Source organism: Amblyomma maculatum, chromosome 7 (assembly GCF_055883805.1).
Source record: "Amblyomma maculatum isolate TAMU_Amacu chromosome 7, ASM5588380v1, whole genome shotgun sequence".
NCBI classification, from domain to species: domain Eukaryota; kingdom Metazoa; phylum Arthropoda; class Arachnida; order Ixodida; family Ixodidae; genus Amblyomma; species Amblyomma maculatum.
In genome coordinates, this window is record NC_139350.1 from 84,857,856 (window position 1) to 84,880,184 (window position 22,329).

At 47.4% G+C, this 22,329-nt stretch overlaps 1 protein-coding gene and 4 non-coding genes across 5 annotated transcripts in view; 1 reads left to right on the plus strand and 4 right to left on the minus strand.

Moving 5' to 3' along the window:
* LOC146183783 (Golgi-associated plant pathogenesis-related protein 1-like) overlaps positions 1 to 22,329 on the plus strand; it is a 315,211-nt gene that overhangs the window by 177,355 nt on the left and 115,527 nt on the right. The gene's annotated exons all lie outside the window — the stretch shown is intronic.
* On the minus strand, positions 15,812 to 15,884 carry TRNAK-UUU (transfer RNA lysine (anticodon UUU)). Its single transcript has one exon. It is a non-coding gene; the product is annotated as a tRNA-Lys (tRNA).
* Positions 15,953 to 16,025, minus strand: TRNAK-UUU (transfer RNA lysine (anticodon UUU)). The gene has a single exon. It is a non-coding gene; the product is annotated as a tRNA-Lys (tRNA).
* On the minus strand, positions 19,619 to 19,691 carry TRNAK-UUU (transfer RNA lysine (anticodon UUU)). Its single transcript has one exon. It is a non-coding gene; the product is annotated as a tRNA-Lys (tRNA).
* TRNAK-UUU (transfer RNA lysine (anticodon UUU)) lies at positions 19,759 to 19,831 on the minus strand. The gene has a single exon. It is a non-coding gene; the product is annotated as a tRNA-Lys (tRNA).

Here is a 22,329-nt window from a genome sequence, read left to right on the forward strand (position 1 = left end):
AAGTAACATTCTTAGGACACGTCATAAACTCAACAGGAGTCAGCACCGACTAAAAAAAGGTCAGGGCCATAGTCCAGCTCGACCCACCATGTGATGTGTCAGAAGTCAGGTTTTTGTTGGGCTCTGCAAACCACCTAGAGAAATTTCTTCCAGAGCTAGCAGACTTTACGAAGCCTCTGAGAGACTTGCTGCTCCACCAAGACGCCGAATGGCACTGAGGCCCAGCTCAGCAGCAGAGTTTTGACAAACTCAAGCAAGCTTTAAGCAGGACGCCGATTCTCACTCACCACGATGCTCAGTCGCCTCAGACAGTGTCTGTGGATGCTTCCTCATATGGTCTTGGGGCTGTACTTCTACAGCAGTCGCACGAAAAGCTCCTACCTGTGGCATATGCATCACGCTCCCTTACGGATACAGAACAAAGATATGCCCAAATCAAAAAGGAAGCACTGGCAATCACTAGGGCTTGCGAACATTTCCGCAAATACCTGCTGGGATCAACCTTGCACGTGGAAACGGACCATAAGCCGTTAATACCGCTGCTGACGACTAAATGACTTGACAAGCTTTATACCGGCTACGTCTACCACAGTTTCCTCGCGCGCTCCCCTTCCCTCACAGGAAAGAGGAAACCATCGACTTTCGCCTCTGCCGCGGTCAGGAGCGGGGCGCACGCGTGCAGGTCGCTTCATCACTTCCTCCTCAGTGCGCTGCCGACATTTTCCTGAAGGTCCACGTGAACTGACGCGCTGCTGTACCTCTCACTACGCGTGTAGCACGTTGACGTTGTTAAGTTGTTGATATGCCGGCTTCACGCGGTCAGTAGACACAATCTCGCGTCGACCTCGAATGTCCGGTGTCATGTTTTCCCGTGCGGTGGAGCACTTTGAACGGACCGTCGTAACGGCACTTCGAGAGGTCGTGACACTGTGTCATCGGGCACGAAATCATTGGGTGTAAGACTCCAGCTCCAAGCGCTCGATCATAGACGGGTAGCGGTTCCAGGTAACAAGGCGGCGAGGCACGAAACTTGCCCATGATTTCGTTTAGCCGGCTCTCGTAGCCAGCATTAGGAACGTGGCTCACCGGGCTGTGGCAGTGTTGCTCCATAGACAAGCTCAGTGGCGCTACAGCCGATGTCAGATATCAATGTTGTTAGTATACCTAGAAGAACGAGCGGGAGCGGTTCTGTGCAGCTGGCGGTAAAAACGTTCCACCATGTCATTGCTCTGAGGGTGATAGGCAGCGATTCTAATGCGAGAGGTGCCCATGAGCCGAATTATGCCTGCGAAAAGCGCAGATTCAAATTGCCTGCCTCGGTCAGTCGTGACAGTCGTCGGCGCGCCCAGGCGAGCCACCCAGTGGTACAGAAAAGCGCGGGCGACTGTGTCAGCGCTGATATCCGTAAAGAGCACCGCTCCAACCCGACGCGTAATTCGGTCGACACACTTGAGTAAATACGATTGACCATTGGAAGGGGGCAGAGGCTACAGAGGCTACAAAGTGCAGATGGTCGAATCGCGAGTCCGGTGGAGGGAACCTTGGCAATGGCGTCATGGTGTGGCTCTTAACTTTGGAGCGCTGGCAGGCGATGCATTCTCGTGTCCACTGCCGGACGTCCTGATTGATTCCTGTGCATACGTACCTTGTCGTCACTAGCTTCTCAGAACCCTGGACACCAGGATGTGCCAATTTGTGCAACGACTGGAAGATGCTACGACGGAGGCTGGAGGGAACCAAAGGGCGACGAGTGTTAGCTGGCACATCGCAGCACACACGATCCTCAAAGCCGGATACAGGTAGCCATTTCAGTGGCAGGGCCCTTGCCGCTGTCAGCAAGTCAGTCAGCTCTTGATCCGCTCGCCGAGCTGCCATCGACTGACGTAAATCTGTTCCCTCTAAAAAGCTAAGGGAATTTACAGGGTTGCCGAGAGGTTGTCGGCGAACAAGTTGTTAACTCCAGATAGTGACGAAAGTCGCGGACGGTGGCATAGATGGCAAGTCGTTCTCGGGCGAAAGTACTGTAATGCTTCTCTGGGGGGTCAGCTCTCGCGAGAAAACAGATATCGCGCACTAGCTTTCGTTTCTAAGCTGCTGTAGTACTGCACCGATGGCTGCGTCTGAAGCGTCGACCATGATGCACTGCGATATGCCTGGTTGCGGGTAAGCTATATACAGCACCATTTGTCAAAGCCTACATGACTTGACGGAAAGCGTCGCATGCTTCGTCACTCCTAGTAAAGTTCTTCGCAGTGCTCTCCGCTGCTAATAGTAGTCTGTACAGAGGGTCCAAAATCGCAGCGCACTAAGGCAGGAAAAGTCCACCAGTCTAAGGAATTCTCAGAGCTGTCGCTTTGTACTGGGTAGCGGGAATTCCCGCACAGCTTTGACCTTTTCCGGGTGGGGGCGAATTCCGGCATTCGATATAGTATGCGCCAGAAAGGACAGTTCGGGCACACCATGGCTAGCATTTTGCTACATTGACGACGATGCCGTGGGCAGAAAGACGTCGGACACGGTGCGCAAGTGTTGCTCATGCTCAAATGGAGTGGCGCTAGCAATGAGAAGGTCGTCCAGGTAGACGTGGCAAACGTCTAGGCCACGTAAGACGCCGTCCATGAACCGTTGAAACGACTGCCCGGCGTTTCGGACTCCGAAAGGCATTCGAAGGAATTCGAACAGGCCGAAGGGTGCAGTTATGGCAGTTTTTGTGATGTCCTCTGATGCTACAGGTATATCTGGTGATGTGCTCTTACTAGGTCGACTTTGGAAAATATTGTAACACCGCGTACGTTGGTCGTTATGTTGGCAGCTGTCGGGCACATTTGCTCTATTTAGCACCCGGTAATCTCCACGTGGGTGCCAGTCACCAGATGTTGGCTTTGTGATACGTGGAGTGGAGATGCCAAAGGGCTTGACGACGGGCGAACGACACCAAGCTCAAGCATGTTGTCAAACGCTTAATTGGCCAAAAGAAGCTTTTCGGGGGACAACCGAAGCGATCGTGCGTGGACGTGAGGTCTGATTGTATTCACGTGGTGTCGCACCTTATGCTGGAACACACTGTGTGCCAGTAGTTGGTGCGTAAGTTCTGGTTACTCATTCATTACGGCCACGAAGCATGTTGTTCTAGCAGGTCCGACTAAAGTAGGGCTTAGCGGAGGATGTCTTGAGGGTTTGCCTCGAACTGTTGCTTGTGACACAGAATCATGGACCGCCTCTTGCGCACGTCTACCGAAAGGCCAAAATGACGGAGGAAGTCAGCCTCAAGAATTGCAATCTTCACATCTTCAACAATGAAAATTCAAGGAAATGTTCTGTTTAGGCCTACGTTGAGCGACAGAGAGCGCTGTTCGTAAGTAGAAACTATCGTAACGCCGGTTCGCACCCGTAACGCTCACAATGTTCAGCCAAGTGGCCTCCCCCGGCAGTCCACCGTACGCTGGTGTATTTAATGGCGTGCCGGCGTTTGATGACACGTGTGTGCTTGGTAGGGGAGGCACAAGGTGAGGCCGTGAGATATATGTGAGGCCTATCACATTAGCAGGAAAGACGATAACTGTGTCAGCACGCCGTCACTTTTATTATACAAAAAAGAAGACATGCATGGACCTCAGGAACAGCTTGCCACATTTTGATTAGTTTCTGCTTGTATTGTTATAACCCAGTGTACGCAAGCGCCACGGAACTGCATTTATGTACCTTTTTGCGGCAGCAAAACCTCAGCTGATGTTTAGCGCTCGTCCTGTCTTCTTCTATGTCTGTGTCCTTGTTAAATGCGTTAGTCTTTATAACTAATGAATCTTTTATTACAGTCTGTAACCTTCCTGCATGTACTTTCATGTCTATTTTGTAGTCGACGTTTGTCAGGTCTATCGGTCTGCATGATGACACCTCTCCTAGTTGTATTGCGAAAGCAATACTAAGATCACTTTTCAGCCGTTCGCGTAGCGCGGCGGTGCACATGAAATGACCTTTTGCGTAACCCCGTGTGACGTCACGCCGAAGAGCTGGGCGACCAACTTGAGCCGTTCGCGAAGGGTGGCGGTGCACATGAAGCGGCGGCCTAACTCCCGGTCTCTCCACGAGGAGTGCCACAGGTGTTGTGACGTCAGGCCGTAGAGCTGGGCGGCCAACTTGAGCCGTTCGCGAAGGGCGGCGGCGCACATGAAGCGGCGGCCTAACTTCCGGTCTCTCCACGAGGAGCGCCACAGGTGTTGTGACGTCATATAGTTGTATAAGTAGGCGACCGACTCGTGGCCTCTGTGAGAAGAGGCGGTGCACACGACTATGATGGCGCCTACTACAAAGGCGGCTCGTCGTAATGAAAGGTTGAAACAACTGCGTGCTGCGGAGACAACCGCGGAGCGTGCTCAATAGGCAGCTCGGCGTGAACGTACAGCCTCTTTGGCACAAACTGTGGAAGATGACGAGACGAGTAATGCTAATATGATGGAATCGCTGAATTGCATGGATAGTGATACCGAAGCTTTGAGTACTGCTTCTCTCAGTAGTGCAGAACGTTGGAACATGACGAAGAAAGATGGGAGTGAAAGCGGAAAGAGAAAAAGGGGTGCCGTAGTGGATATTACGTCAAGAATGCGACGTCACGCAACCGGAAGTATAGCACAGGAAAGGATTGGCGTGCAATTTGAAAGTACCAAAGACTGAAATGGGCAAACAAGAAGTGAATTAAGCAACTAGAAACAACCAACAGCAGTATCCGTGCTTTCGCATTACTCCAATGCAGATTCTGCAGTGCTCTTTAATTTTTTTTCTATTTTGAAGCGAAAAGCTTCACTAGGCTAGTTAACTCCGAGTCTCGCGTGTGCTCCGTCGTTAGAAACACACATAAAGCCCCGCTTTAGAAAAGCCGTATGAACGTGTCTTAGTGGCCTACAGAGGTAACGTGAATGCAAGGGTCCTGGAAGGCTGAGTCTGACATAACCGTGCCATGTGAAACGAGAGACCCAAGTTGGCAGCTCCTGCCAGGGGACCACAGTCATGGACACGGACACTGCACACAGCGACGAGCGGTTAGACCTGGCGTAGTATTGCTTTCGAAATAAAAGCCACAGCTGCGCATGCGCAAACCACGTGGCATCACAGGAGATGCGCAGGTGGTCGGAGCCGCCACTGCCGCTTCAACCTCGACTCCACCGGTTCAATTTTAGCTGGTGCCGCGCGCTTTTTCCGGGCTGCGTTTGGGCCTATACAGAAGAGTAACGGCGATGATGATGTTGAACCGAAATAAAGTTTAATCTTATGTGATGTACGGCTGTAATCAATGCTTCACCATGATGATGAGCCATGGAATATCATAAGGTGCAACCGTGAACAACAAGGTAAGCCACAACTACGCCAAGGAACCACAAGCTAAGCCATGGCATCGCCCAAGCTTTTCGCTTCTGATATCCAGGCTTAACCAAGCTAAGCCACCACCAATCTTTTCTTCGGTTATAAGTATTAATTAATGTTGGATGGGACCAATGATGCTGGCAGCAATGTCACTATATAAGCTTCATTAAACACCGCCTACAATCGTGTCACCAACTCTTCCTTGAACGTCTTAAAAAAATAATGCGCTTAAGCCATCAGCCCCTGCGACTTTCCCGCGTTTAGTTTGTAAATAGCGATTTTGACTTCGTGTTCACTAGTCTCCCGCTCTATCTTGTACGCTCTAATCCCGCTCTTATCTTATACGATAACTATCTTGTATGCGTGGCACTGCATCCAAAAAATCTTTAAACTTCGCTACATGAACTTGCTGCAGGGCGAAGGTATTTTGATAGTACTCACAGAAAGCTTGAGCAGTACCAACGTTGTTATCTGTATTATCACCACCCTCTTCTATTTTGTGTTGTATGGTTTTTCCGAGCGTGCGCTTTTTCCAATCCCAGTGCACGTTTTGTGGGCGTTTCACAGGTCTCGAATTCTTGCACTTTTGGGCGCACAAGAGCGCCTTGGTGCTTTTCTTCCTCAAGGACATTGTTTCTTTTTTTAATTTTGCCTATGTCCTCTAAAACCACACCTGGTCACACTCATGTGCTAAATGGTTTTCCAAGAGAGACCTTAATTCTGTCCCTTTTAGCCTGATCTTAGTATTTTTTGCAGCTTGCCCTGTCAATGGCGTTGAGCTTAATATAAAGTTTGAGGACTTCCCACTGTTCGCCAAGTTTAAGAAACCTATCACGCGATACTTTATTTGCTTCAACTTTCACAAACCAGGTGAACGTTTCGTCTTCAATAGCATATTAATTTACATAATTCTTTTAAAATTGAAGCCCAGTACTACGGTGGAGGACCTTACTCATCAATTTCGAGTTGCGGGAGAATTTGCCCTTGTCCCGATTGGGCGGCCAATGCAATGCCAGCGTTGTCGCGGCACTGGCCATGTTCGTTGCCAATGTTAGGTTCCCCGGTGCTCCATGTGCCGGTGATATGGCCACAGCGACACCGAGTGCGTTCGCGCGTACGCCGCAGTATACTCGGATGAGTTCGTGATGGATGTCACCGAAGAGGAGGAGGCTGTGGGAGGGATGGAAGGTGCCGGGAAAGCTGATGACACGACGGAGGCTGCCGCACATTCAAGCGGTGATGCGAAACCAGTGCGGAGGCCGGGGACGCGCGAGTAAAAAAGCCTCCTGCGGCTGAAGGGTGCTCATCGGACGGCGCAAGCCTTTCGGCACACAAATGCGCGGGAAAAGACAGGAGCGAGGAGCTACCTGACAAGAGTAGGGCACATGCGGTTAGCGTCACCACCGCGGGTAAGCGGTGAACGTTTCCTCCTGGCGGTGTGGTCGTCGAGCTTTCTCTTCTTCATTAAACCGCTAACGCTCCCGCGTCACCTTGGTCACCTTGCCGAACGCCGCGAAAGCCGTCAGGATGTCCTCGTCTGCCGCAGCTTTACCTACTGCTCTTCGCGATCAATAGTTAGTCACCGATGCTCTTTTACCTTAAGCTCCTTCAAGGCGAGAAGCATCTTGGCAGCTTCAGCAGAGTCGAAAGTCACCACCCACACATGATTTATCTGATACGCCTCCAACGATAGCACGTCAGGGAGCGCACCAGCATCGGCGATGGGATCCCGGAAATATTCAACCCTGTTCAACAAATCGGCCAGCAAAAATAGTTTTGAGAACATCACGACCTGTGCGCAAACATGGCAAAATAATCTGATAGTCTTCTACGCCTTCAATCCTGTTACCCGAGGCATCAGCCGCTTTCGCCGCTCCGCTGGAGCTGTTCAGTTGCGACCGTTCGCTAGCGCGGCCGGAAGTAGAATACTCCCGACTGAGCTATCTGGAAAGCCCTCAGATCATCAACACGAAATATCGACGAAAAAAAAAATGCCAGAACAGGAAAAAGAAAAAAAAAATACTCCTGAAGAGGGGCACGAACCCTCGGCGGTTAGGTTAAAAGCCGAACGCTCTACCGATTGAGCTATCCGGGCTTTTTTTTTTTCCTTTTTCTTTTTTCTTTACTGCCGACTTTGACATTTGAAAGTGAAATCAGAAATACAGTGCATAAAACGCGTAAGCCAGGCTTCGGCAAACACGGATTAAAATTCTCTCAGCGGCACCAAAACATCAAGCAAAGTAATTCATTCTGGTGGATCAGGGAGTGCTCGGTAACACTCTCTTAGTGAAACGACACTTTCAACAAAATGCTCGCGAACAGGACGCACGACAAGATCAGCATGTTCAAATTGCATCCTCGTTTTCCATATTGAGTGCAGGCCCAGAAGCATAATCAAATCATATGGTATATCATGGGATGTTTCTATCGGCAAGAACCTTATTCCATATGGATCGAGTGGTAACTGTTTCTTAACCGTGCGCTGTAAAACATCCCAGTGAAATTTTGGGTCGCAGCAGTCAAGAAAAACATGCTCTATTGTTTCAGGTTTTTTGCATAAAAAACAATTGGTAGTCCAGGGTACGAAGATGTCTTTGCTATGAAGCCATGTCTTAACGGGTAGCGTGTTAGTGTGCAATTTAAAGAAAAAGTTTTGACTGAAGATATTACCGGCATTCTTTTAACTCTTTTAAGGACGTCTTGTCCGGGGCCTCCACGGTATGGCAAACGGTACAATGGCTGGGGAAGCATGATGTCAGTGAGGCCTCTATAGAGTTTCTTCTTGGTGACATTGCACAGATATTCATGAGAGAAACGCACATTTTACAACCTATAAGCAAGCATAACTTCACGCAGATGTCCAGTCACCGCACCGCACATATCTTGACATGACGACACCACGAACCCTGGACGGAGTCTGCTGAGCCTGACTTGAATCACTGTCCGGAGAAATGGATTGTTTTGTCGCGTAGATAAATAAAGCGCGATACAACCTGGCGCATAAATAAATGCACAAGCCCTAGTCCGCCCTTCTTGGCAGGAAGGAAAAGATTGGTTCGACTTGTTCTCTTTTTTTTCCTTTAATGCTGGTCAGTAAAGTACTGTTTTTGCCAAAAGTAACCAGGCTGCTTCGAAGGCTGCCGGAGCAAGCGCGCGGCCGTGTGGCGGCGTTGCGCTCGCTGTGGCTTATCTGTGCTCGTCAACTCCGAGGGTACAACCGCTGACGTAACTTCGCACCCGCACTCTCGCCCGTTGGATGATGAAAACTAGGCGCGTATGATGTGCTGGCTGCGGTTTTATCATGCGAAACCTGGTGGTGCCCAGCGACGGCGATCACTATAGCGACGGGGCTATTCGCTCTTCTCGCAAACTGCCCTGAAGCAGATAATATAAGTCGCGTTTCTCGCTATATAATTATACGTGTTTGTGTTCTGTAAGCCGCCTCTGAAACGCACCAGCGCAATTGCGCTTTCCTGCGTGCTTGATGCCCCTGTACAATAAAGAATGATAACGCACCTCGAAATTTCAATATGCTTTCTTCGAGGTGCCTTACGCATTGCCATTTCACGGGCAGGGACTCCGTAACCAAAATATGGGAAAGCTTATGAACCCTTTCAAGCCACCTTACCTCTGTTTTAAGCTTCCGAAATTGTGTTAGCTCCTTACGGAGGCTGTGTATAAATAAGTGTAATAATGAATTCTAACAAATTCTTGCATTTGCTTGTAGGTACGTTTTTGTTTAAGTAACGAACTATAATGAGACCGTCCTCATGCTCAGCGATGCACATGAATGCTCTCTCGTTCGAGAACCTTTATTTCAGGGCAACACTGCCTGGCAAACCTAGCACATATTCGCCCTAGAAACGAACAACCAGAGCTCACTGTGACTACTATCACCCGATTTTCTGTTTTCCGCAGTTGCCGAAAAAAGAGAATAGCCCCGTCGCTATACTGAGCGCCCTCGCTGGGCACAACCAGGCTTCGCACGTGTGAAACCGCAGCCCGCACATCCTACGCGCCTAGTTTTTATCATCCCACGGGCGAGAGTGAGAGTACAAAGTTACGTAAGCTGTTGTACCCTCGGAGCTGACGAGCACCGACAAGCCACAGCGAGCGAAACGCCGCCACACGGCCGCGCGATTGCTCCGGCAGCCTTCGGAGCAGCCTGGTTACTTTTGGCAAAGACGGTACATACAGGCATAAAAATCCCTGGCGTATATTTACCCTAAGGGATCTGTTAAAATTTCTTCATTTTGATCAATGCGTTGATTACATCCATCCACTGAGGCTGCTCAGGCTGACTACGATGTACATATGTGACACTTTCAATGAAGTTGTCCCTGACCGATCGTACATTTTCTTCTTTGTGCCTAAACGCTATCCACGTTTTCCAAATGCTGTGGAGGATAATCATGTCATATGGGACTTCGTCGCTTTGTACGGTTAGAAACCGGATGCGGTAAGGATTAATGGGTAGTTCTTTTTTTAAAGTTCTTTGTAATATATCCAGGTGAAAAACAGGATCCCAGCAGTCTATAAAAGCTTGACAGATGGTCTCTGGTTTTTTTACAGATTGTGCAGTTGAGGGACCAAGTACAAATATACCTTCATCATTAAGCCACGGTTTTATGGGAAGGGTGCCTGAGTGAAGCTTGAAGAAAAACAATTTGACGGTCGGTTTAACCTGCATCTCCTAACTCTCTTCAGGAAATCATGTCCTGGGCCTCCACAATATCTGAATCAGTAAAGGGACGGGGTACAAACAGGTTGAGCAAGTCCTAATACATTTTTTTTTCCTCGGTGCAGTACTACGATACTCCACCGAAATGTGGGCACGCAAAATTTTGAATGCAAAAACAACTTTTCTTAAAATTCCAGTGACAGCGCGATTTATGGCCAGATAACTAGACACGACAAAGTCTGGTATCACGTTACCTAAGCGCATCTGCATTATTGGACGAAATCAATTGGGTGCGAAATCAATTGGGAGACGAGCATTTGTTGTTGGCACGGTGAATGGGATTATAGACCGGCAATGTTTGGTAATATGCTGTGGACGACTGTTCCAGCGAAGTACTTGGGTGTGTCATTAGAACATTATAAGAGCAGCAGCGAGTTCTGGAACGACGCAACGCAAGAGAGTAAGCAAAAAGCGGAAGGGTGGAAAGGTCGCGACCTCTCAGTGTTAGCACCTGAAAGTACCTCTAATTTGTTTTTCATCAGTTTTTATTCATCTCCTGCTTGAATGTGCAGAAAGTGCACAGAGTATTTGCAGTTTTTATTTGCAGCTCAAATTGGGAATGAACTAACCGCACTAATTTGTTTCTTCTCATGAAAAGAGTTGGCCTTGGTCTTTCGAACTTGTTTCTGAGTCAAGTTGTATCACGATTTCTTTTTTTTTTTTTTTACAGGGGGGGGGGGGGGGAATCAAACAGGACCTCTGTTGCGCAACGACTGAGCTTTTCACGCTGACCCTGCAAGTCATCAACATGAATTGTTGGCGGAGCAAATTCTTAGAACAGAAAACAAAAAACTACGCCCGAAGAGGGGCTCGAACTGTCGACTGTTAGGTTGAAAGCCTAACGCTGTAACGACTGAGCTATCCGAGCTTTCTTTTTTTTTGTTTTCTTTATTGACGGCTTCGACACACAGTACAGAATATACAAAAGTGATAAAACGTGTCAGCAAACCTTTAGCGGACACGATACGTTAAAAATTATTCAACAGAACCAAGCTGTTAAGCTGGTCTATCCATTCTGGTGATTGGGGGAGTGTTCGATACACTTCCCTCAAACGTACAACACTTTCTATAAAATGTTCCCGCACAGGGCGCACATCAACATCTGCATTGTTGAACTGCATTCGCGTTTTCCACAAGCTGTGGAGGCCGAGGAGCATAATCGTATCCAATGGAATATTGTCTGCATGTAAAACCGGAAGGAATCTTATGCCGTACATATCTGGGGGTAATTGTTTTTTCAAAGTCCTTTGAAGCATATCCCAGAAAAAGATGGGATCCCAACAGTCCAGGAATACGTGTTCTATGGTTTCAGCTTTGTTACATAGGTAACAGTTAGTTGTCCAGGGTAAAAAAGACCTTTTTCATGAAGCCATGTTTTCACTGATAACGTGTTGGTATGAAGCTTAAAGAAAAAGGATTTTACCGAGGGTAACACCGGCATTCTCTTCACTCTGTGCAAAACATCTCCTCCTGGGCCTCCACATAATGGCAAACAGTAAAGTGGAACCGGAATCATTGCATCCAATAAATCTGAATACAATTCTTTCAGCGTGACATATATCACTCAAGTATTGCATCGAATATCGCACATGCAGCATCCCCATGTACTGGAAGGAGTCTGCACAGTCGGAGTTGCACAACTGTGCGCAGGAACATGTCATTTTGATTTCGCAGAAACATATATCGTGAGACGACTTGCCTCAAAAACAAATGTGCAAGGCCTAGCCCACCTTTTTTTTTTTTTTGCAGACAGGAACAAGTTTGTCCGACTGGTTCTTTCCCACGTCGATGCCCAAATAAAAACGGCGAAAACGCGGTGCATTTTTTTAATGCTGATCCGAGAGGCACTGAGCACATTCATGACATACCATATTTTTGCAGTGAGAAATAAATTGCACACGAAATACAGATAATTGCCTTCCTTGCCACGCATCACCCTTTTCTTTTGCCTTTGAGGTTTTATCCCTCCAATACGAATCAGAGTCCCGGTATGCTTGGAGAGGTACCTCTAGATACATTGTAGGAGTCGTGGACCACTGCAGTCGAGAGTAGTACTCTGGCGTGTCTTCCCAACTGCCGTGCCAGAAGCCATAACTCTTTTCCCAGTTTATTAACGCCCCCGTACACTGACAATATTTGTGGACTACATTTGTGGCCTCACAGATTCTATCTTTATCTGAACAGTAAGCCGCAATATCATCGGCATAGGCCAATATTGTAACATGCGCTGACTGTAGCCTGAAGCCCATTACGCTCTCACTATTTCAGATGGCAAAGCAAAGAGGCTCAACGTAGAGTGCAAACAACAGGGGCGACAGGGAACAGCCCTGCCTAACTGATGACCGCACTTGCAGGCTCTCGGTCAGTTCTCCGTTCGCTATAATCCGCGTTGTGCAGTTGGCATACGCCATTCTGACGCCGTTTGTTATTACATCCCCAACATTGGAGTGATCTAATATGGCAAACAGCACATCATGCGACACACGGTGAAATGCTTTTGCGAGATCCAGTGGGATCATTGCCACACGGTCACCAAGTGCGTCACAACATTCTAGTACGCTTCGCGCTACGTGTATGTTCGTGGCGATACTCCGCCCCTTTATGCCAAAAGTCTGATGCGTGCCAACCAGCTTTGTTATCACACATTGCAGTCGTCTTGCCAACACTTTCATAAATATTTTATAATCAACGTTGGTGAGGCTTATCTCGCGATAAGACCCCACCAACAAACGCTTTTCCGGCTCCTCAGTTTTCGGAATCGCTGTGATATGAGAAGTGCTGAAGGACAGTGGAACACGGTTTTGCTCATAAACTTAGTTGATAACCTTCAGGAGGAGGTGAGCTATCATTGGCTTAAACATTTTATAAAAGGACGGCCCTAATCCGTCAGGGCCCGGCGCTCTACCAGCTGGCAGAGCGTCTACTGCGTCCTCTATTTCTTTCACGCAAATCGGCATTTCTAGTCGCTCTTTTTCCTCATCATCAAGCTTGGGCATTACCGGCGAAAATTCTGCTTGAAATTTCCCTACCATTTTTCGCGAGTGACCAAGCAGGTCTTTGAAATGACCGGCAATTACATGTTTGATAACACTGCCGTCAGACGAAACATCATTCCCACTTCGTATCTTCCGTATTTCCTTACGGCTCGCGTATCGCTTTTCGTCCGATAAAGCACGCTTTGTTGGTGCTTCAGCGGCCCACAGCTTCTCGGGCCGTGCACGAATAACCGCCGCTCTGTACTTATCTTTATCTAATCTTTCCAACTGTATCTTGATGTTCTTTAGGTCTTTGGCAAATGTACCTGGTTGAGCGCATTCTATACCAGTAAAGAATTCTAGTTGCTTACACAGGTGTGTTTCGTTTTGTTTCTGTTCATATCGCAGTTTACTACTTTTTTCAATTGCCTTCAGTTTTACTGCCTGTTTACATTATTCCCAGCCCAAGGCGACACTTATCGGCTGCACTGCGAGCACCTTTTTTTAGCTCCTCCTCAACATCCTTAACATAACCCTCGTCCTCCAACAATTTCGTGTTGAGTTTTCATAGGTCCCAATTAAAGCTATTTTTGCTTTGCTTTCTGCCGAAGTTTGCAATCACTAGACAGTGATCACTAAAGCACACTGGTCTAACCTCATAAGATTTACACAACGGCACTAATTAAAGTGATACATACAACCGATCCAGTCCTTCGTGGCTACTGCCTTGAAAATGAGTGAATTTCAGTTGAGTAGCATTTGCAAACACACTTCCAACATCTTCTCCAAGTTGTGATCGTGAATAACTGAATTCGGGGTCTCTGCACTCTTATCCTTCACTGTCAAGCATTTTACAAGATCTTCAGTGCGACAAACACAGTTGAAATCCCCCAACAAAACTATTACATTTTCACAATCTAGGTACGTCTGGAAACGTTCAAAAAGCATTCTTCTCTCGGAAGCTACATTAGGACCATATACACACATGACTCTGAAGTTTACATCGTAATGTGAAAAATCAACAATCAGGAGCCGGCCACTTTGACACGAAAACAGCGTCTGCACATTTATACCAACACTGTATACGTATGAAAAGGGCACAACCGCCAGAGGAACTAACTGAATGACATACACAAACGTCGAAATGCAGTCGTAAAGCGGACACCATTCGATCTGTCGCTTCTTGGCTATCAATTTTGTTTTCTTGAACAGCTACTACGTGCAGATCGTTCTCAATGAAAAGGCGGTTAAGCTGGCACTGTCGCCTTCTTGCTCCGAGGCCCCGTACGTTTATTGTAGCTACACGTAGCGCTTCAGGAAGGTTGATTGCCATGTCAAAGAAAGGAAAGGACCCTATCTCATGGTGTCTATCTAAACAACAAACCCCGGAACCCCATGCCACCTCTGTATGGCCTGAACTATACAAAACTACAGAGGCGGTTTACCCACCTGTCGTGAGTGTACAAGAATGTTCGGACCAGCTTCAGGGTAGAACGCCTCATATACCTGATGTTTTTGTCGGCGGCTCGTCTCCGCCACTGGCACCAAGTTGGGGCACATTCGGAGCGAGTTGCTCGTGCGGCCGTTTTCCGACTATTTGGCTGACCGCTGTACCGAGAACGTCCGTGGGTTGGGTGTCGCTAACCACAGAGTCAGATAATACAGCCGCACCGTTCGGCACGACGACGACGGCCGATGCAGAATCTGGGGAAGACTTCTCGGGCGTTGGGCCAGTGACAGGTTGACACTCCAGTTGATCCGTCTGTGGGGCACCCACCGTGGTCTCTTGCAGCGACGATACATTAGCTGCTCTCGATGCATCCTCCGCGTCGGCTTCATCCATGAGCAGTTCGGCAGCGTCTACGCTGCTCACGGGCCCGGCGACGCTGGCGTATGTCCGAGCACACTGGGTCGCGTCATGTCCGAAGCGACGGCAGAAACCGCACCGTGGAATGCGGCAGTCACGCCGAATGTGACCCGTGCCTCGACAGCGCCGACAGAGGGGAGCCCTGCCCACCGCGACCACAAGGGCTAGCTGTCCAGTGATGTTCACCTGGTGTGGCAGGTCGTCCAGCTTCACGCTGGCATTCAACTTCAAGGTCACCAGCCTTGTGGTCGAACCCTTCTCCGCCACACCCTGTGCGCGCCACCGCTCCTTAGATATGTCGGTCACTTAGCCGAACGGCGCAAAAGCGAGCCGCACGTCCTCGTCCGGTACGCTGGGCAGCAGCCAATGTAGTTTTATCCGGATGTCTCGGTATGCCGGGTCATTCACGAGGCATCGAGCAGCTTTCACTTTCAGCTCACCCATTTGCACAATCTTCTTTACGCCCACGTCGTCCTTAAAGGTTACGGCCCAAGCGTGGCTCATGCGGTACGCCCCGAGGGCGATAACTTCCGGCAGGAGCGATAGGGGAGCGAGCGCATCCCGGAAATCTTCCACCCGGTATGGGCGAACCCTGATGTCTCCGTGCAAGAAAACAGTGTTTAGAACGAATCGTTCTGTAGGCAAACTAGGCAATACGACCTGGTATTCTTCACACGATGCAAAAATCATGTCACCGCGGCTCGACATGGCCGCTGTAGCCGCTCCAACAGAGCTCGTCATGACACGTCCGTCACGCTCGGTGGCCGGAAGTGGAATCCTCTACCGACTGAGCTATCCGGGCTGCCCTCGGAAGTCATCAACATGAATTGTTGATGGAACAAATTCTTAGAACAGAAACAAAAAAGACTACGCCCGAAGAGGGGCTCGAACCCTCGACCGTTAGGTTAAAAGCCTAACGCTCTACCGACTGAGCTATCCGGGCTGCCCTCGGAAGTCATCAGCATGAATTGTTGATGGAACAAATTCTTAGAACAGAAACAAAAATGACTACGCCCGAAGAGGGGCTCGAACCCTCGACCGTTAGGTTAAAAGCCTAACGCTCTACCGACTGAGCTATCCGGGCTGCCCTCGGAAGTCATCAGCATGAATTGTTGATGCAACAAATTCTTAGAACAGAAACAAAAAAGACTACGCCCGAAGAGGGGCTCGAACCCTCGACCGTTACGTTAAAAGCCTAACGCTCTACCGACTGAGCTATCCTTTTCTTTCTTTATTGCATGAATTGGTACAAATACATCAGTAAAAGGTCGTGATTGCGATGCCCCTTGGCTTACAACCGTGTCTAATGGACTTTCATTACCACAAGTTCGCCCATCAGACTCAAAACCTCCTCCGCAGCGTCTTGCTGCTTCAAAATTTCTTTTAGTTTTATACACTTGTTCAACAAAATAATCACATACAGATCGTGCATCGACATCACAGTGTCTATAAGCCATCCTACTCCTCCAAATACTGTGAAGGCCCAGAGCATGATGAGGTCATACTGAAAATCATCATTAATAGTTGTCAAGTACCGAATTCCACGTGGCGTCAATAGCAGGTCTTTTTTAAGTGTCCTTTGTAACACATCGCAGTAAAACACCGCATCCCAACAATCCAGGAACACGTGCTCAACAGTTTCAGGTTTCCTACATAGTAGACAGTTTGAGCCCCAAGGTACAAAAAGGCCCTTTTCTTCCATCCATATTTTGACTGGGAGGGTTCCTGTATGGAATTTAAAAAAGAATGTTTTTATGCCCGGCGCAACAGTCATGTTTTTAACTCGTTTGAGCACATCTTCCCCTGGGCCTTCACAGTATAAAGTTCTGTACAATGGAGCTGGGAACAATTGTGAAATAAGATCCTTGTACAGTCGCTTAGGTGGTACCGTCGCTAAATACTCTACAGAGTACCTCACGCGCAAAAACTTGAACGACCACACCACTTCTCGCAGGAAGCGTGACACAGTGTATCCCCGAGCAGAGCATGATGAGACTATAAACTCTGGAATTGCACTGGATAGCATGATTTGCATAAAGCTTCTCAGGAATGCATCTTTTTGGTCACGTAGGAAACAAAACCTTAAAACCATCTGCCGCATTAGAGACAACCCTCCGTCTTTAACTCGCCGAAAGAGATTATCTCTGCTAATTCGTTCCCAGTTGGACGACCAAATGAAGACCGCAAATACACGATGGAACCTTTGTATATTGCGTCGAGCACAATACAATACTTGAAGTAAATACATTATTCTTGCCACCAAAAAGGTATTGCATACAGTCGCACGGGCGAAAATAGAGAGGTTACGTACCATCCATCCTTTCGTCCTTTCCCGTATTTCTTCCGCTTTTTCATTCCAGTAATTCGTATTTTCCCCGTATTTGTCCAATGGGACTCCCAAATAAACTCCGGGCTTTGTAGCCCATCTTACTCCACAGAAAATTTCCGGTTCCTCTTGCCATTCCCCGTACCAGACTCCGAGACTTTTCTTTAAATTAACAGCACTACCAGTCTGCCTGCAATACCTTTGTGTTACTTTCAAAGCTTCCGAAACGCTTTCACGATCGTCACAAAAAAGCGCCACATCATCAGCGTATGCCAATATTTTCACTTCACATACTCCCAGCTTAAAACCATGGATATATTCGTTAGCAATTACCATTCTACACAATGGTTCCAAATATATAGCAAAGAGGAGAGGAGACAGTGGACATCCCTGCCGCACAGATGCTCTTACATCAATTCTTTCAGATAACACTTTGTTAATCATAAGGCGTGTAGAACAACATGCATAAGCCATTTTAACTCCTTTCAATACAACGGCACCAACACCAATATGTTCCAACAAACAGTACAATATTTCATGAGACACACGATCAAATGCTTTTTCAAAATCCACTTGAATTATGGCCAGTCTCCTGTTTAGAGCATCGCAGCCTTATCGCAAACCGCGTTGCGTTCCTCGTCGCTCACTCGCGACGAGAGACTGAAGAAGTGAGCCTTTAGTCATTGTTTGTTAGCTGGGTTTAGAGTATGGCTTATTGGAAAAAACCGCTAAAAGTGTGCACTCTAAACGTCCGAGGGCTCGCATCGAGACGGAAGCAAGTGCAGTTGAACCGTTTGTTGAGCGAGCTAGATTTAGACATCGTAGCCATACAAGAAACAAAGGTTGAGGATGAGCAGCAACAGATAATATGGTGTTTGGTTTTCGGTCACGCTTCAATGTTTGCGTAAGCCATGCAGTCGGTTTGTCGGCAGGTTGCTGTCTTTTCCTGAGGAAAAGTGTAGGCATAGCAGTGGAGCAAGTAATAACTTGTGCAAGGGGGCGTTTCGTCGTGTGCGACATCAAGTACGAAACCTGTGCGGTGAGGGTGGTTGTCCTGTATGCACCAACGACACAAAAAGAACGGCGCGATTTTTTTGACCAGTTGGTGTCTTTCCTTGAATGCAGTCGTGCGCTTATATTTTTGGGAGATTTCAACTTTGTTGTAGACTCTAAGGATCGTTCGAATAGAAATGTTGGAAAAGACCAAAGTGCCAAATTCCTGAAGTGTGTCCTCAATGAGTGCAGCTTAGAGGACGTATCAGTCCTGGTGAATGGTGAAAAACGTGTGCATTTCACACATTTTCAAGGTAGTAGTCACGCGCGACTTGACAGAATATATGTGTCGCCAGAGTTTTCGCCTACCTGTGAACAGTAAGAAGTGAAGCAAGTGCCATTTAGCGACCATTGCTTAGTTACGGTCATGCTGAGCGGAACGAAGCAGTGTAAATCAAAAATGAACTGGGACTTATGGAAAATAAAGTCGAGGCTTACCGAAGACGAACTATTTTTAGAAAAAGTTAAGGAAAGCATGGATATTTTTTATGAGAGCGAAACAGGCTGTATTGAATCCTGGGAACGATTAACACAGGAGGTTAAAATGAATGCAATTGAGCGCTCTTCCATTATATTAAGTATGAGGAAAAGAAAGAAGAAAAGCAACTGCAAGAGCTCTTAAAATATTTAGGGCGTGAAGAACGAATGCCGGGTATGTTCATGCATGATATAAAAGGCATCAAAGTTAGGCTAGAAGCTTTGGATGCCCAGAAGTACAGAGGCGCTGCGATAAGAGCGCGCACGGAAAAATGCCTCGGTGGCGAGACGCCAACAAAACGCGCCCTCGCTGATGAAAAGCGATATGCGCGCGCGAACGAGATAACGGTTATTGAATACAAGGGGCAGAGGCATGATGAGCAAGACGGAATTACGAGCGCCTTCGTGGAACATTACCGTGAGCTGTTTTCGAGCAAAGCACCAAGTGAAGAAGGGTTTAGAGATAACTTTTGCCTCTGATGCCAATATTAGGCAAAGAAGTTACTGAAGAGTTAGAGAACGAAATAAGTGTGGAGGAAATAGAAAAGGCCATTGATGAATTGAACGTCGGAAAGTCCCCGGGTCCAGATGGTTTGAGTGCGGCCTTTTACAAGAGCCTTAAATGTGAGTTAGCTATCATGCTCTATAGGCTTTTCAAGGAGTGCTTTGATGTGGGTTATCTGCCACCGTTGTTTAGCAACGCGCATTAATTAATTTCATGTAGCGCGTAGTGTGACTGACTGAGCTATCCGGGCTGCCCTCGGAAGTCATCAGCATGAATTGGTGATGGAACAAATTCTTAAAACAGAAGAAAAAGACTACGCCCGAAGAGGGGCTCGAACCCTCGACCGTTAGGTTAAAAGCCCAACGCTCTACCGACTGAGCTATCCGGGCTGCTCTCGGAAATCAATAGCATGAATTGTTGATGGAACAAATTCTTAGAACAGAGAAAAAAAGACTACGCCCGATGAGGGGCTCGAACCCTCGACCGTTAGGTTAAAAGCCTAACGCTCTACCGACTGAGCTATCCGGGCTACCCTCGGAAGTCATCGGCATGAATTGTTGATGGAACAAATTCTTAGAACAGAAACAAAAAAAAAAAAAGCCTACGCCCGAAGAGGGGCTCGAACCCTCGACCGTTAGATTAAAAGCCTAACGCTCTAGCGACTGAGCTTTTTTTTTTCTTTATGGCCGGACAATGCACAGTTTACAGGAGATAAAAAACGCCAACCTGTGTTCAGTCGGCGAGACCAAATTAAAATTTCTTCAGGCACACTAACTCATAAAATACATCGATCCACTCAGGAGGTTCGGATAATGCCTGGTACACTTCTCTCATGTATACCATACTCTGAATGAAATTTTCGCGCACAGAGAGAACATTTGGATCTGCGTGACGTACTGCCATTCTTGTGTGCCACAGACTGTGAAGGCCTAGGATCATAAGCATGTCATAGGGAATTTCATCACTTTTCACTGGGAGAAACCGGATGCCGTAGGGTGTAACGGGAGCTGTTTCTTTAGAGTTCGTTGCAATATGTCCCAATGGAAGACAGGAACCCAGCACTCGATGAAAACGTGCTCAATTGTTTCCGCTTTTTTGCACAATAGACAATTAATTGTCCTTGGAACGAATATGCCCTTCTGGTGTAGCCATGCTTTTACGGGGAGGGTGTTCGTGTGTAACTTAAAAAAGAAGGATTTAATGTGAGGTCTAACTGGCATTCTTTTGACCCTCTTCAACACATTCCTTCCTGGACCTTCACAGTAAATTACTCTGTACTATGGAGCTGGTAGTAGGTTTTCCAGCAAGTCAGCATACAATTTCTTTTTTGTAACAGAACACAGGTAATTCAATGAGAACCGAGCATGCAGCATACGGAAAGAAACCACAACTTCATGAAAGTAGCCAGTCACGCGAGGGCACCTTATATCACTGGTTGTAACAATGAATTCAGTCGAACTTGCATAACTGTGCGCAAAAAACTGTCCTTTTGATCCCGTAGAAAAAGGAAACGTGACACAATCTGCCTAATAAACAAATAAGATAGGGCCAGGCCTCCATCGCTGACTGAGCGGAAAAGATTAGTGCGGCTGACTCTCTCCCAAGTTGAGCCCCATATAAATACATCAAAAACTCGGTGCATTTTCTGTACATTGGCACGGCTCATACACAGCACCTTCAGCACGTACCATACTTTAGCTATCAAAAACAAATTGCACACAGTAGCACGCGCAAACATTGAAAGGCCACGACCCTGCCAATTTCCTATCTTCTCCCTTATTCTATCCGTTGCCTGACTCCAATACTATGCGGGATTCTGATAGTGCTCGAGTGGTACACCACGATACGTCGTTGGTGTGGTTATCCAATTCATACATGCAAACCTATCTAGCTTAATGTCCCAGTTGCCATGTCATATACCAACACTTTTTTTCCCAGTTTAACTCTGAACCAGTGAGCTTACAGAACTTCTTAGTAAGATTAACGGCCCCTAACACACTCTGGCGATCTTGACAGAATACGGCTATGTCGTCAGCGTACGCCAGTAATTTTACCTCTGTAGAGTGTATCTTAAAACCTATTATGGCTGTTTGACGAATCACTGCTAAACAAAAAGGTTCGACATAAATAGCAAACAATGGGGGTGACAGTGGGCATCCTTGTCTTACAGAAGATCGTATAGGCACTCTCTCTGTAAGAGATTTATTTATTATGAGCTGTGCTGCACAATCTCTGTAGGCCATCATTACACCATCTAAAATGGTGCTGCCAACATTCACATGCCTTAATATGCTGAACAGAATCTCATGTGAAACCCTATCAAATGCTTTCGCCAGGTCGAGTTGCAGTATAGCAACTTGACCTTCCATGTCATCGCAGCACTCTAACACATTTCTGGCAATGTGCGAATTGGTAAGGATTGTTCGCCCTTTGATACCGCACGTCTGATGCGGCCCGACAAGGTGCTTAATCACGCTTTGCACCCTCTTCGCCAGCACCTTCATGAATATTTTGTAATCAGTATTTGTAAGGCTGATAGGCCTGTACGATGTTACTGACAGTAGCTTGTCACGATCATTCGTTTTTGGGATCAGAACGATATGGGCTGCTCTAAAGGACGGTGGCACCTGACTTTTATTATAGGCCTCATTGAACACGCGGTGCAGTATATATGCCAGCTCATTGGCGAAAGCCTTGTAAAACGCGGCTCCAAGTCCGTCTGGTCCCGGTGACTTGCCTGCAGGCATTTCCTCGATAGCATGTCTCAATTTCGCGCACGCTTACCGCTTCCTGCAGGCGTTCTTTGTCGTCTTCTATCTTTGGCATATCGGACATAAACTCCGTCATTAAATCGTCACTGACTCGGGTAATGTTGCTAAATAACTCGCTATAATAATCCGTGAAAGCTTGCTCTATCAATTTTTGTTCACCCGTCACCTCGTTTTGATAGCGGATCTGTCTGATTTCGTTTTTTGATACATGGCTTTTCTCGTCCCTTAAAGATCGTTTATTTGGTGCTTCCCCAAG